Here is a 13,500-nt window from a genome sequence, read left to right on the forward strand (position 1 = left end):
AAATGAAAAAAATGAATGCCACGTGTGTGCACACCAGGCCAAAAGGCAATCCTTTATATTCTCTTCGTTTTTTTTTTCTTTCCTACCTTTTTTTCGCATGTGTGACAAACTTGAAAATTTCACAAAAATGCTCTGTGATTGCAGTCTGTGATTTTAATCAACGAATTTCGTTTTTATACCCTCTACGCATAGAGTCAAAGGATATATCAAAGACATGAAAAGAAGAATGCATTTATGGTCACAGGACAGTGGGACATAATCGCATGCTCTTTAATAGTCGACAATGTGGCCAAATAAAGCGCTGACGTGAAGCTAACTTAACTTTATTAAGAAATAAAAGGAAGAAGGCGTTTGTTCTTTTTATTGCAAGTCTTATTCCTTAATTATGCAACCACAATTATGCACATGCCTCTTAATTACATCTATATTATTAGTAAAAGGAGTCTATTTCAATGCTAATGCGGCTTGATCTTGCTGGATCAAAAAGAAATTTTCTCTATTTAAATAAAGAAAAATCATCTGGAAAAAATCTCCAACGTAAAACTTTCAAAAGGATATATGGGAAGTTTAGTACACTTCGAAGGCTTCATACCTGTCCACGTAGAACTTTTCAGAATGAATAGATTGATTCGGGAAAAAATTTAGAGTTTTGATATGTATTTCATGCAGGGTATTCCCAAGTCATCATGCTCAATGGCAATTTGATAAATTTAAAGTTACTTACTTAAAGTCTCGATAGCACTCAACTACTCAATAACTAAGTGGATTAGCCTTTTAGTTGAGTGAATGTGGAGGAAACGAAAGAACAACACACCGCAGGCGGTAAATAAGCCAAAAAATATATATACGAGTGAGAGAAAGTGGATGGAAAAGACTTTTTCTCTGTGTTTCTCTGTCTGCCTCTCGCTTCTCTGGTTAATGGTAGTCAAAGTGAAATCTCGCTGCGGGGAGGAGATCCACAGTGGGTGTAAGCCACGTTAAGCGGCAAATGTGTCGCGGCTAATGTGTGTTTTATTGGATTTATTGTTTCACGCCAACTTAGCCAAAGAATTTAACAGAGAGGCAGGCAAAGTTAAAAAGCCTGACACTCTACACTCTCGACAATTGAGTTTCATTGCGAAGCAGAAAAACTTCTAGACAAGAGTTTTTAATTTCCTCATTAAGAGATGTACAGACAAAATGACACAGACGACAAGGCGACACATCGACAGACAAACAGTCGGCAAAGATAGACAGACAATCATCAAGTGCCTCAGTCTGTGGTTAAATTGCTTCCTCTGTGGCATTTGCTTTTTGTATTGTTTGCCCAACGATTTGCTTTATAAATTATGCAAATTTTATCAACTCAATGTGAATTGGCGTAAAGATTTAAAAGGTGGCTTCAAATCCAACGAGGATGAGGGAGTACGCTGGATGGTGCTTTAATTGCAAGTTGAACAACTTCAAGAGGAAAGTTGAAAATGTTTTATATATTGACAATTGATTTTCTTTCTCTCTCTTAGTTTCCGATGAGTAAGTCTTGTTTAGAGTAATTAAGGAACTTGCAAATGTAAACTAAAGTGAATGAAATGAGGAAAAGCTTTGTTGACGTTCTAAAATTTAGAATTTAGTTGACTTAATCTGCAATGAATTGGGACTGGTGATTTAATAATTTCTTAATTTTAATCATGTCTTTAAGCAATAAGTTAGTTAACAACTACCGATGCTATTAAGATAGCATATTTTGAGAATTTCGATAATATATTGAGACTTCTTTTGTATTAAGCCCTTGCCCAAATAATATAAATAAAATTGGTTAATTAAGTGCAGTTTAATATTAATTTTTATAGTTTTTTATATTTGTTTCGAAATGGTTTTGTAATTTTTGTAGTTATTTCTAAAAGTATAATATACTTCAATTTAAGTACAGATTTGTAATTTAAACTCTTTAATTTCTTAGTTTGAAAATATTTATAATAAATTGACATTGATTATTTAAATATTGATATTAATTTTAAATAAAGTCGTTTTTACAATATGCTTTTTGACTATTTGCTAAACCCAAATTCGCTTTCACGAAATAAAACAAAATATTTACTTTCAACTATCAGTTATAATGCAAACAGATGCATAGAAATTCAGAGGGGTGTGTGAGTGAGAGAGAGAGAGAGAGAGCGAGAGGAAAATGCCAAGAGAAGGAAAAAGCAACAGAGTTTTCGCTACCAATTAGTGGCCGAAAAATTCATGGCTGATGTGTCGGAATATATATTCCCATATTAATTACAAACAGCAAACGCCAATTTACAAAAAAAAGAGAAAAAAAACTTCATGGGCTATGGGGAAATCAGAAAGGAAAATTGTCACTGAAAATAAGAGTATGCAATTTCAAGATATTACTTATAAATGTATGTGTGTCTGTATAAAAGTAGAGGGAAAGGAAATGAAGTAAGTTTTCATGTATCATAATTAATGTTAATTCCATGATTGAATCGGCAGTGGGCAGTTGCTTTCAATGGACTTTTGGGGCTCACTTCCTTTTACTCCGTTTTACTGAAGATAATTTACCTGTCTGACATGCACACGGCAGAAGTTATATTCACTTGACTGACCAATAAATATAATGACTTCCATATTGATGAAAATCGATTTAAGACCACATTTGGCTTTAATTTTTGTCATATAATTTTTGACTTTGACTATAGTTTTCACTATTTATGCCATTAAAATAAACGAAAACTTAAATTTAATTTTGTGGTCTTGTCGGGGTCAATTATAATTATCAATAAAATGTTTAATTTGTAATTAATTGGCCAACAGCCAAACATGTACAATTTTATATGTGCTAATTTAGACTTTATGTGGAAGTTTGAACATAGCTGCAAAACTTGATATTGCTTTTAGTTGGACATGTATTATTTATTTGAAAATTTTGCTTTTGTCACATCACCCTTGGTTAATTTGTTAAGTCCCCCAAATTGACCAAGTCTTCCATCATTGTGTCAGGGCGTATAAAATTAATCTCAATGCAGGGAGGCGGAAATAAATGAATTCCAGAGACGTGGGTTCAACTAACCAAGCAAACGGAAACCAAAAAAGAAAAAGTCAAGACTGAAGCTGTCAGGTAATTGATAATTTTTTTCTCTCATTAACATATCCATCCTGGCTATGTATATCTAGCTTAAAATAAACATGCCGGAAGTTAAATTTGGCACCCCATAAGATACTCTGACAACGAAGATTGTTTGACTTTGCAAAGTCTTGTTTAAGATTTTTTTAAATAAATTTTGAGCCTATCCTTAAACGATTTATTTTAAGTTACATTTTAGCTATGGGATATAAAAGTTAATTAACTATACGTAAGTAAAAAACCTATTATCAATGTTAACTTTTAGGTAAAAATCTAGTTTACTGCTCTTTTTTAAACATAGTTCCTAATCATCGAAATGTGCAGCTCATATGTTTCTTACTTTTTGTAAGAGTATAAAATATTCTTTTTGAAGTAAATTGCTTATTTCACGCCTAAAAGCAGGCAAAGCATATTAATTTCACAGTCAAAACACGTACAAAGCTATACAAAAGAGTGGGTGTAAGTCAAACGAACAGCATAATCGACTGTTTCCTTAAGGTTACTGCTCCTTCCCCAACATCTCTATGACTAAGATAAACAATCCAAATATAGTCTAGTATAAAAAGATATGTCTACATAGGCAAGTAAACAAAAAGAGAGAAGAGAGAGAGAGAGAGAGATAGGGAAAAAAAACGGAGAAGTAAACTCATGTACATCATTATGCAAGAACAAAGAACTTGAAACTAAATTGCACTTTAAGGAGGCCATTAAACGTGTGGCATATTGGGCAGAGGTAGACTCTCTCGTTCTGCACTATGTGCTAATTACTTATTTATATCGCTCAAAATCCACATACAGAGAACTCTGGCAACATAGCATACTTTGCGGCACGCCAGCGGCCAAATGTTGAAGAGAGGAAGGTTCAAGCCTGCAACTTGCCGGTCGTTGGCTGCTCTTTCATCCATACATACATACTTACTTTCTTACATATATGCTCATATGCACATACATACATATATATTAAAGAAACGAAATATATATATCCATGTAGTTGTTGCTGCTGCTGCTGCATCTTTACCTGACAGCCATCAATCTGAGTGAAATACTTCCTACAGCAAATATCTACCTCAATGGCCAAACTCAATCAGTTCCCAATTGACCATGTAATGCGACTCTTTATATTATTTTTCCGTATATCTTTTTTCTCACCCATTTCTCTTTTCTCCTTTTCATTTCTTGTGTTTTTGTTAGTTCTCTTGGTTTACTTCAAGGTTGAAGTTTTGCGGTAGTTACGTGAGCGTTTTACCTGAACGAAAATTGGAGAGAAAAAAAAACACAAGAAGAGTTGTAGAAATCTAAGAAGTTTGAAAAAAAGATATGCTTAAACGTTCGAGATAAGTGCAGAGAATATTCCTCTTACGGCATTACGCGAGTAACTTGATTTAAATTCAGGGTTTGAAGTTTATTTTTAAACCTTTATTAAGGTGCAAGTTCAACTTAAAATTTTACTTTCGTGTATACCCAAAATGGAAAAATCATGATTTTCTTAACTAAATTGAATGAACAAATTATTAGAATAGGTTTAATTGTGAGTTAGAAATATTATACATACATTACTATATTATTCAGTTATAAATAATATTTTCCAGTTGCTATTGATCCATAAAAATTATAAATAACTAAACGTACGACTTAGGTTCATACATTTCTTGTCAGTGAAATTAAAGCTTTTCCGAATTAATTCTCGACAATTCAGTTTATACCACTAAGAGCATACTAAAAAGTTGGTTAGCCACAAAAGGCATTACAGAACAAACTTAACTATATAAGCCAAGATTTTGTTTTGGCTTTCCCCCCCAAACTTACTCAAATTGTGTATACCCCCCGTCCTACTCCTTAACTTTCGCCACTCAACGAAAATTTCCCACTAAAGGTGTGAAAATTCGTGTCAGATATATTCATGTGAATAATATACATACATACAGAATTTTATATATATATATATATATATATATATATATTTGCTTATATGCATACAATTTGTACAATTGTGCTTGTATTTTTATATGTATGTATGTATATGTATGAGTGAGCATTGTGTATTTCTGGCTGGCATATGAGCCGCCGCAGGCAAGTTTTATTATTATTTGAATACCCTTACCTAAGGTCTTGTTTAATTTCACAGGTATCTTGGTATCAAAATAGACAATGATCTTAATCGTAGGAGACTTATAAATGTGTTTTGCTATACTTAATTATTTTCTTAGCATTAGACATTTTAATTTAATGAGCATTAGGTTTTAAATTTCGTTGTCAATTTCTTAAAATGTTTCACATTTCACAAAATTCATGGAATGTTACATGAATAACGTTATATTTTTGTTTTTCGCTAAACTGAAATTGAACAAATATATCTAATAACATAAAAAAACTTAGAACATTGCAGAGATGACATTTGAACTTAAACTTGGAGGTAAAGGTCACTTTGAAGGGTATACAAATTAAGGTGTGACTAAAGTGAACTACCGGAATCGGTTTATTTTTTGTATTTATTTTGGTTTTTCAGTAAAAGGGTCAACGTCGGTTGAACAGGAAATTTTCATAATTTTCCCAAATGCAACTGACAGGCGGCAGTGAAGATGGTGTATTTACTTCACCACTAGCTTTCTCACTCTTTCACTCTCTATCTCTCTGTCTCTCTCTTTGTTTTTCTTTCTTATTTTCAATCTGTCTGTGTATTTCTTCTAGCACTCCCTTACCACAGAAAATGTTTAAATTTAATCTGCACCTGAAGTAAGTTAATCTACTTTAAGGATTGTCAATCTCAATGTTCCGGCCTACGCCATGTGCCATCGTACAATCAAGTTTAATGAGTCGCCAATTTAAAATTCTTGATGGTTTGTCATAAATCTCATAAATCAAAGGATCTTATAAGCTCATTCCATTTCACAGCACAAAGCATCTCGGTACCACCCATGGATATATTGATTGCTTTCCTGAGAAGGAAGTCGATTCGTTTGAAGATTTACAAATAATTTTTTGAATACAAGTCAAAGTCAATTTTATTGATTTTTAGAAATTTAATGCAAAAATCTATTTTTGGGGAATATTTCAGAAACTGATATCTCAAAAGGGAAGCACACATAATTGACAACTTATAAATGTTCTGTTGCATAAATGACTCTATCGCGTCGGTATTGTTGCGGTTTTTGTGCCGAATTGTATGGAAATGTTATGGCCACTGTCATTAACTGCAGCACCAGGATTCACACATATCCCAAACCGGCCTGCAATTCGCTCCGCACCCGCATGAATACCTTTCATGGGACGAACACAGGCCAAACGGTCTGTGAAAACTGTCACAAAATCATGTTACTGATTTTTGTCCGATTGGAGGACATTCATTCATTATTTCCGCAACGATACGCGCCATGTGGCCCCTCTGTGGTGGTGTTTTATGGTGCCGTGAGCCCGTATCGTATTCGTGGTGGTGGATAGCCTACGGAGAGTGAGGCGGCAAAATAACATGAAACAAACAATTTTTGGTTTTTAAATTTTGCAAAGTGTAAAACTTTACCCAATGGAACTGCACTCGACATTTGACTTTCCAAATGGCAGCGGTGACGCGCGCAGCAACAACAGAACGGCAGCAGCAGCAGCCTGAAAACTTGGTAGGTACATACCTAGACCCACCATTTCCGCCCACTTTTCCTCCGAGTTTCCCTCGGTTTCAGTTTGAAATTTGCCACATTGACACAATGAGGCCAACAGGAGTAGATGAAAAAGAAAGAAAGAGCCTAGCCGATACAAAGAGTGAAGAGAGAAAGAGACTAAGCAGAAAAATGCATTGAAGTTGGCAGCACTTTTTTAACAATTGAATTTTTAATAGTAGTAAAAAGAGCAATGTACCTCTAAACCCAATTCCCCCATCATTCATTTCATAAAACCCTCCCCCAAACCCCTTTGGACATATATTGATTGCATTTTTACCTCTCTTAGCTCTCAGATTTTCCTGTTGTGATTTTTGATACTCTGAACTTTGGCAAGGACGAAGCGTTGTCTTTCTATATAATATGCAAATAATTTTGGTATGCAAACAATTTTGCATTTTTTTCGTTTGTTGTTTTGTTTTTATTTTCTTTCAAATAACAAATAAATTCTATTTTGATATATGTATCAACTATGATATATAAATGTGTGTGTATCGTGCATTAGGATTCAATATACATATACGAATGTATGCATGTGGAGATGTAATCCATTGTTTGCTTCTGGTCAACATTTTTTGGCATGTGTCAGAATTTACGTTACGTATGTATTATATTTTCATATAAACAAATAAAAGAGAATTCGTTTATTAAGTTCTTAGTGTCGAAGATAAAGTTCAAAATCTGGGAATTTGTGTTAAGTAATAGATTTAAATGCAGTTATAAAGGCATTAAAAATTACAACAATTATATTGGCATGAGCTTATATTAAAATCTAAAATTATTAGACCTTTATGTTTAAAATAAATTAGAATTTCACTTTGTTTTGTAATGCGTTTTAATCTCAAGTAGGGATATTTTAACAATGTCACTGTGAAGTTTGCTTATCTTAGTTAATTGAACTTAAATGAAATTTTGCGATAAAACATAGTTTTTTATTCATGTTTATATTAAAGCAATTGATAAAAACAGTAAACAAATACGTTAAATGGAATTAGGAAGACTTATTAAAAACATTTTGAAGGCCAAGACTTTTATATTAGTTAATGACATTTTTTTACAAATTGCGTTAAAGAAAAAAATATATTTGGCGAGTTTTTTGATTTTTATTGAATCTTTGATATTGCTAGTTCAAAAAAAAAAAATCTCTGCCAATATCTTTCGGACTCTTGAGTTTGTTATTTTAAAAATAAAAAAAAAACATGAAAAAAATTAGAGAATGCATTTTAAAATCTTTGAAGTTTTATATTGTTTTTTTTTTTGCATTTACTTTAAGCAAACAAAAAATTCGTAATTTATCAAGTAACATTTTGTTTAAAGCACATTTATTCAAGTATTTAAAAATTTTTCAGTATTGATCTCTCCCATTTTTTAGGCATTTACTCTCAACTCAATAGTTATTTAACTAGTTACTGATTTAAAGTTTGTAAATTTTCAAATTTCTTTAAATTATTTGGAATTTAAATTTGTAAATTTTAAGTATCCTTTAAATTATTTCGACTTTGCATACATACATGTATGTACATATGTATATATGCTTTCATGTTGTTTGTAAACATAAATCAATTCACAATGCAAATTTACAAGTAAGCGCCTTTTTTGTGTTGTTTTTTGTTGTTCAGTATCGAATCATCAAATCTGCTCTGCACTTTGTTAAATTCCCCTTGATACCGGGAACAACAACAACAGCAAGTGAACATAACAGGGACACCAAAAAGCATGATGGTGAATACACAAAAAAATGGGCTTGGAATACAACACCTTGATTTGGGCTCCGGTACGTCCTTACTTTTTGCACTATAGCGCCGACATAACTTAATGACGTCGTTTTATGTTTCACTTTGGCGGCGAAAGCAATAAATTCACTTTTGGTCTTGGTCTTGGTTACGGTTCTTACAGTGCAATGCCGCCTGTTGTGCAACGGAACTCCATGGTTTCTATACCTTGTATTCTCTATAGGAAAAAGTATATTATAGTCATGCAAAGCAGACTCTTAATCAACCTAAACCTACATAAATATCCTTGATATAGATAATGAAGTAAAAAAATCAAAAATTAGGTAAGAATTTGTTTCTTTGTTCGTCAGTAAATTGAACGAAAAATAACTGATTTGAGATTATTTTATACATGCAATAATAATGGACGAGTTTACAAAACAATAATTTTTATATGATTGATTGAGTTTAAAGTCTGCATTCAATTCTGCAATACTGCAGGGTATGACTTATTCGAAACGATAAATTTTTAATTTCACAGAATTTTTTTCTTTTGTGTTTCTTGTGCGCGTCCGCAGCCAGTAGAAATCCAAGCAATGCAGTGCAGTTGATGTCTGCTGTGAAAGTGAAATTCCTGGGGCTCAGTAATACACAGACACACAGACACACACACACATACAGAGGGAGAATGACGTCGCGCAAATATTTCACATGACAAGCAAAGGTGATAAGGGATATGGGGTTAGACAGGCCCTTTGATGATAAAGGGGATCACAGAGGAAAAGGGACACCACAGAGTCTTGTCGTGCATTTGATTTGCACGGAAGTCATTTGAATTATGTTGTCATTTTAGTGTGCAAGACATTTGGTCTTTGAAATAGTAGATGGACTAATTCAAGTTTAAAGACTTAAACAAATTTTTTTGCAATCATCATTAATTAGAGACAAAAAACTACCCGAGGAGGCTCCGATGCTCAGTCTTAAAAGCCGCGTCGATTTGCCCATGTTCATGCCTGTCCGTCTGTGCGAATTAACATTACGGTACCAATTCAAGAGCTAATGATATGAAAATCGTTTAACATACCTGTTTATCACAATAGTAACAGATGTTCATTTTTCACCCTCTCATTATCATCATCATTTTAAAAACAATTTTTGGGAGGTAAACCCTTTATGTATGTAGAAATTGATTCGCAAAAAAAGACCATGAAATAAATCTGTCATCAAAACGATTGGTCAATAAATGGGCTTTTGGTATTTATAATATAATATTTTGATATCGTACAATACACAAATAAATAAACCAATCGATTGTCCAAAATATTTCAGAGGCTTCGCGGATTACTCTCGATTATTGGGACTTCTTTTACTATTTCGTTTTTTTTTTCATATATGTATATTGTGGCTCTCCATTATTTAAGATCTCGATAATAAAAACAATAGAACAACTTTTTACGTTTTGAAATTTTTACCGCTTGCAGTTATGTCATTGAAATTTTTATGACCTAAAAGTTTTTCCACTTTATACAAGAATAAAGTAAATTTGTACGTACGTATATTGTGGGTATTTTTGTTGTTGTTGTTGCTCAATAATAGAGAATTTTTATTCCATTTTATTTTTTTTTATTTTGTTTTGTTATTGTTTGGTGAATAAGGCAATATAAATGGCATTTCATTCCAAATCATTTTCTTTCAATTTAAATTCAATTTGAACTCATAAGGCGTAAGGTGGATGTATTCTTTGTTTGGATAAACTTAAATTTACTTATCAAGACCAGAAGACGAAGAACTATGCATGCGGGGCCGAAAGATCTGGACCAATCACTAAATTATCACAAACAAGCAGCACGAATGAACAAAGGGGCAAAAGGCTGTGCTCTAACTAACTCTGGTCAAGTGATTAACGTGGTCAATAAACAGAGTTCAGCATCGGCATGAGAATCGGACTTGACGCCCTTTTGCTGGCCAGCAGACACGCACAGGCACACACAGATAGACAGATAGATAGATATTTGTATGTGTCTGTATATGTACATAGTTAATCGTTCTAGCCTAACCTACCACGACGACATCCGTTCGACACTCTATTTTGACCCGGTTTAATTTATGCGGGTAACATAGCAGAAGTGGTTGCCACTACCCGAAACGGTCGGAGCAGTGTGAGTGGCTTAGTGCCAGAGACTGCAACTCGATAATACATAATACCAAAGGCGATTACACTAATGGTGATTGGCTTTATGCTCAGCAGCGTAAATGGAGGAGAAGTAGGAGTAGGAACCTACTTAACGGTGGCAACTTTTGCCTAACTGTTGATCAGCCGAAGTTTGTCACAAATCTTTCTTGTTGTTTTCGGGGTTTTTTTTTCTTTTTTTTATTTTCGTCTTTTTTTCGGTGTCTAAACTACTTACAAAGTCGTGACAAAGTCATTGACTGTATGGCATTTGCATAGAAATGCAATTTTCGGCCAACTCACAAGCTAAGCAAACCGAAGACGTCGCCAAAGTTTTTTTTCCCCCCTCCCCACAACGTTCTTAGCCACTTCTTTCTTGCTCTTTCTCTATCTCGGTGGGCCCTTCATCTTACTGCACATAATTTTCGGCTTAGAAAGTTATAGTAGTAGGGAACGCAAAAGCGTAAATTGCCCTAGACCAAGTCCGGAGGAAATCGATTTTTGGCCACAAGAAAAAAATTCTTCGCGAACAGCTCTCAGCCATTTAACAGTTTATCCCCGTAGCAAATGTTATCTGGTTAAATGGGAATTGCGAATCGCCAAGGCTAATATTGACAACTTGTTTAATCATAAATTCCATAACCCTAAAGCTTACTACACAATTTTGGTGCCAGGACAGAAACCAAGGACAAGAATATTTGGAGAAAGTATTTTCTTTCCAAAGAAATGAAACTTTGCACATATTGAAGGCGCTATAGAGAGTTTCTTTTGCAATATTTATGGTAAATTGAGGCATTGTCCAAGATTTGTTTATTCAAGATTTAGGCAGAAACTCATAAAAAGCCTAAAGCCAAATCAATTAAATGATCAGTGCTTAAGTACTCAATTATAACTAAATAATGAAACAAAATATTGTGCTATATATATATATATCAAAAATTCCAAACAAATTTCGAAAGCCCAAAGGCAGCGTGCAAAAATTGAATTCCCCCGTCCATCTCTGTCGAAACGAATTGCAAATTGCTTTTATCATACCAATCAAACAAATAGGCAAACAAATCTGCAAACTAAATAAATTTCACTTCGCATGGTGTTTCATTTTATATTTGTGTGCTGTTTTGTTCCACTCCACTTCTGGAAATAGCCAGAAATGTCTAAAGGCAATAGAGAAAACACAACTTTGAATCCTACCAAAACACAAAAAAAGGATCCAAAAACAAAACTATAAGAAACAGTTGGCTCTATCTTGTTTTTTTTTGTAGAAGTTTGTATACTCTCAAACCAACTTGAAAGGTCCTAGTTCTCCAAGGCTTTAGAACTAAAACTTGTTTTTGAAAGTTATTTTTGTAGTTTAAGCTTAAATTAAGTAAAACATGAAAAAACTATGGAAATCGATATCGATCTATCTACACCTGAATTCTTATAAAAAATTTAAATATAATTTTGAACTGGAGAAAAATATTTGTCAGTCCAATCCAAAACATTTAAGCTGAGAAAGCTTTGCAAACTTCTAACCATAGTCAATATAGCCCTTTTTGGTCAAGTATATAAACAGTGAAAACCAAATTTCAAGCCTTAAACTAGAAAATTTCTGTTGACTTTTGGCAAACAAGACAAAGAAAATTTCACATCAAAAGGCTTGAGGCCGTGAAGGAGTGGGTGTTGTTTCCTTTTTTTTCTGTTTTTTTTTTTTTTGGGTCAATCAACGCAGCCAACTGAAACTTTTTCAATTAGATTTATGTTTCATATAAATAAAGCTTTTATAAATGGAGCGGACAGCTCAAATATTGTAAAATCAAGTGAAGTAAAATTCAATTTCAACTTCATTACCGCAAATGTTCAAAACTGTAGCGAGTTGTGCCAGCTACTTGCATTTAAATCGACAAATGTCATTCAATCTATGAGTGTGCATGTGTGTGTGTGTGTGTGTGTGTGTGTGTGTGTGTCAATGTATGTGTAAAGGATATATTGACTGAAGAAACTTTCCATCTATACGTATGCTTCTGTATGTATATATCTATACTGGTGAGTTGCGGAGCAACATCATTAAAATGCAAAACACAAATTGCATCCATGACAGTGAAATTGCCAAAGCAAATACAACAACTTTGCAAAATTTGTTTGGAGGTAGACAGCGAAGTGAGACAGTGTATGGGAAATGGAGTGGGAAAGAGTGCCACAAAAAGAGAGTTGACATAATCCAGCCGATATGGTTGTTTAGATAACATATCATGCAAGAATTGCTTTAAAGCAAAGAAAGAAATAAAACCATTTCTGGTTTGTTAGACAGAGATTGCTGCAGCGAAAAACTAAGTAAAACTCTCCTTATGCACTTGAAAAATTTTAATTATATTTTGAATATCTTAGGCAGAGGTAGGGAATGTTTTTTTATGTTTTGACACTCAGCTTGTGATATCATTAAAGCTAAATATAACAAAAACCTTTACCTACACGTATGAAATATTCAAATTATATAAAAAGTATAAAGGGTTCCATATAAATTCACATAGGTAATAAATATAACCAAACCAAATTTCAAAAATTTTTCCTATAGAATATAATATCTAGGGCTTCAAAAACATCTAAATCAACAATGATTGGTAGTTACATACTTAATACGGGTTTTGTTATCGGATTCAAATGATGTTTTTTTTTTATTCATGAATTTTATTCAAAATTGGATAATATGATTTGAAGACGATGATATATTACATTAAACATTTATATAACTGGATATACAGTAGAAATTACACCGATTAAACTATTTAGGGACTTTTTCTATATCTTGGATTTACAAAGACTTCGAATTTCCTTTGAAAATAGTCCTATTAGATCCCTTTAAGACTTTTTCGCACGTATCCT

Source organism: Drosophila willistoni (genome assembly GCF_018902025.1).
Source record: "Drosophila willistoni isolate 14030-0811.24 chromosome 2R unlocalized genomic scaffold, UCI_dwil_1.1 Seg167, whole genome shotgun sequence".
NCBI classification, from domain to species: Eukaryota; Metazoa; Arthropoda; class Insecta; order Diptera; family Drosophilidae; genus Drosophila; species Drosophila willistoni.